The sequence below is a fragment of the Cucurbita pepo genome, unplaced genomic scaffold (genome assembly GCF_002806865.2).
Source record: "Cucurbita pepo subsp. pepo cultivar mu-cu-16 unplaced genomic scaffold, ASM280686v2 Cp4.1_scaffold000194, whole genome shotgun sequence".
NCBI classification, from domain to species: Eukaryota; Viridiplantae; Streptophyta; class Magnoliopsida; order Cucurbitales; family Cucurbitaceae; genus Cucurbita; species Cucurbita pepo.
This window is the reverse complement of record NW_019646461.1, coordinates 104,225-107,903: the sequence shown is the minus strand read 5'-3', so window position 1 is coordinate 107,903 and position 3,679 is coordinate 104,225. Positions and strand designations below refer to the sequence as shown.

Here is a 3,679-nt window from a genome sequence, read left to right as displayed (position 1 = left end):
GTCTACCATATCTTCTTCCTCCTCCCCATCCACCATCTCCAACACGATCTCATCTACCACGGCGTTGAACTTTGGCCCAATCCCTCTCCACCACGCTGTCACAATTTGTCTCACCAAAAACAACTTCATCATATGGCGTGCCCAGCTCCTCCCCTACCTACAGAGTACAAAACTTATGGGCTAACTCGATGGCACAATTGTCGCACGTGCCAACCTGGTCCCTTCCTCAACCGCTACTGATGCTGACCTAGTCTCTAATCCAGCCTATGATCGGTGGTATGATCAAGATAAACAGGTCCTTAGCGGCCTTCTCTTCTTCATGTCTGAGGAGATTTTTCACGATGTGGTTGACGCTACTATGTCCATGGAGGCATGGGATACCCTGCAGTGGATGTTTTCATCGTCAACTCATGCCCACACTGTTTAGATCCGTGTTAAGCTCATCATGTCCAAGAAACGCGATCTGTCTGCTGTAGATTATTTTTGCAATATCAAAGGGCTAGCCACCGAGCTAGCCGGCGCCGATCCTAGCTTGTGGGATGATGACGTGATAGCGTATCTCCTTGCTAGTCTTGGCCTTGACTATGATCCCTTCATCACCTCGATGACTACTAAGAGTGAAGCCCTCACGCTTGATGATGTGTTTGCATATCTAATGACGTTTGAAACTCTCCAACTACAACACCAAGTTGAACTTCAGTTAAATCCTAGATCTTCGGCCAATTATGTTGGTCGTGGTGGTCAGCAGAAGAACCGTGAGCGTAGGGATCGTGGTCGTGGCTGTTCTAGAGGTGGCGCGCCCTCTCGTTTTGCTGGTAAATTGGTACATTGACACAAGCGCCACTGATCATATCACCAGAACCTAGATCATATCGCTGTGCGTGAACACCATCATGGAGGTGAACAAGTTTAAGTCGACAATGGAGCAGGTTTGCGAATTTTGCATACTAGTTATTCTTCAATTAATACCGTTGCTCGTCCTCTTGCATTGTGTAAACCCAAAGGAGATTCTCTTACTATGAATAGATATGACCTATTCTACGTTTAACACAAAGTACATGGTAAACCCAAAGGAGACAGTGGGGCCTGTAACTTGGTTCTAGTACCTTAGTATACACTTTAGAACACTTACCGATTGTCCAATGCATAACTAAGTAAAAATATTTGCTGAATCGCAAGAAAACAAACTATTTTAGAAAAAAAAAAATCATGTGAACTGCCATATTTTAGTGTCTAAATGTCTGCAACGCTAAAAAAAAACAAAACAAAAAATTGAGAGATAAAAAAATGAGGGGTCATTTTGCTTCTCAACCCATTATAGGGGTCTTGAGAATTTTCCACAATGCACCTGCAAGAGAAAAGAGAAAGAAAGAAAGTTGAGAGAAAAACTTGAGAGGAGAAAAGTAACCAGCTGGACTTCTCATCGGAAAACCATCATCGAAGAAAAAGACCAAGACTTACACGCAGGAACTTCTTCTAGAAGAAAAAGAGGACTCGTGTAGTTGAAGTTCCGTTTTGCGTCAAAATATAAGAGGAATCCGCAAGGTAAGATCTCAAATGTTCCTATTCATATCTAAGATCTTCCTTTGTGAATAGAGTGCTAAAGAAAATCGAGAGATAAAAAAATGAGAATAACGTAGAAAAACTAATTGAAAATCTCATTTTTCTGTTAGGAGAGAGAAGGCGACGACGTGCCACGTGTCAACCGGCAAGAGGTTTCCCGTGCGTCGATAGCCACTAGACATGTATCGAACGCCACCTAGAGCGACGTGGTTCTATTCTTCCAACAACAACACGTGTCTACGACAGCGCCAACCTGACTTGCGTTCCTCAGCCGACCCCGTACCTGCACGACGAATCGAACTACAGCGACCCGCGGTCCAACCAAACCACCTTACCTGAACCGAACCGACGACTCGTAATTGCAGAAAAGTGTGCGCGCGTGGCACTTGCGCGTGGAATCTGCAACTAGGCTTATCTTGGCGAGTGGCTAGTGTGTGGCAGGCGCGTGTAAACATGTTTTGGCCCGTTCGACTTTTGTTTGCCTGATTTTCAACCCGATTCCTACTCTAATCCAATTTTTATGTTATTTAGGTCTTAGTTTCCAAATCAGTATTTTTGAACACTCTACTTGCTTAAGAACCCTAACGTAAGGGCACACGTCAACCAAGTCACCTGCATGCTAGAATATTTTCCTTAGATGTAGGTTTTTTTTTAATGTATTTGGATGAGTTCATTAATATGAAGAATGGAGGTAATATGTGAAACATTATGTGAACTTGTTGAGTATGCAAATATGCTTTAAACTTCAGCTATATTTATGTATATATTAATTCTTGTTGAAAGGAGGATGAGAATTTGTGAACTTTGCGCTCCACGAGATTGATGGATGTTATAGCGCTGTTGAGTTTGTTATGTAACCACCCAAAAAAAATTAAATAATTAAATAATTAAAATAATAATTTTCCCTAAACTACTCTCCACTAACCCCTCCCTCTCCCAACTATCTCTCCTCAACCAACTCATCCGTCAAAAAACTCAAATCAGAATAATGTATGCATCGGAGGTTCCTACAATGAAAGAAAATACCAACAACCAGATTTGCAAGGAGAGCTGGAGATTTAATTATGAGAGAGAGATCTTGCTTTGTTATGTTATTACTGTAAGTCATATTTCAGATCTCTTTTTCATTTATCCCAATCAGATTTCCTTTTCCTTTATCTAATTAATCGGAAGATCTCTTGTTCCCTGCCCATTTATTTAGATTTTCGTTATCGGGTTATAGAAAATTAACATAACTTAGGCTAATATCTAATATCTGTCCATACAAAAAAATACAAACAGAGGGAAAAAATGGAAGATAAGAAGTAAATACAAGACAGAGAGAGAAAAGATTTTGTTTTGGTTATGAGGTTATAGAAAATTAACCATACAGGGAGAGAAAAGATTTTGTTTTTGTTTTGGTTATGAGGTTATAGAAAATTAACCATACAGAGAGAGAAAAGATTTTGTTTTGGTTATGAGGTTATAGAAAATTAACCATAATTGAAGCTAATATCTATTTATAAAAAAAAGACAGAAACAGAGGTAAAAAGAGGGAAAATAAGAAGTAAATACAGGAGAGTGGGAAAGAAAAGATTCTGTTTAAAAAAAATTAACAAGTAAATAAGAAGGGAAATATTTGGTAAGAAAAATTTATCTATGATATTTGTGAATTTAAATGATAACAAAATTCAAGAAAAAAAAAAAGAAAACAAGATAAAAGGAAGATTTGGAAAACAAGATAAAAAAAGATTTTTGGAAGGAAGAAAAAATACAAAGAGAAGACCAGAGAAAAGCCAGAATACCGTTAATAAACTCAAAAGAAAAAAAAAGAAAAGAAAAAGAGGAAATACCTAAAACAAGAAAAATAAATAAATAAATAAATAAATAAATAAAGAGAGAAGGAAAGTAAGAGAGGAGGAAATACAGAGAGGAGGAAGAGAAAAATAAAAGGGAAGAGTTAGGAGTACGAATCGATCGAAATTGACCAATAATATGATTAAGTAAGAATCGATTAAAAATTGGTCAAGAATATGTCTTGAACAAAAAAATTGAGAGAAAAAGTAGAGTGCAGAAAGAATATTAGAAGACAAGAAAGTAGTCATAAAAAAAATAGAAAATGAAATATTAATATAAA

The 3,679-nt window shown here is 37.8% G+C and overlaps 1 non-coding gene across 1 annotated transcript; it reads left to right on the top strand.

The window, feature by feature from the left end:
* Positions 1-529: 529 nt before the first annotated feature.
* LOC111784412 lies at positions 530-668 on the top strand. Its single transcript, XR_002813534.1, has one exon. It is a non-coding gene; the product is annotated as a small nucleolar RNA Z247 (small nucleolar RNA).
* The last annotated feature ends 3,011 nt before the right edge of the window (positions 669-3,679 follow it).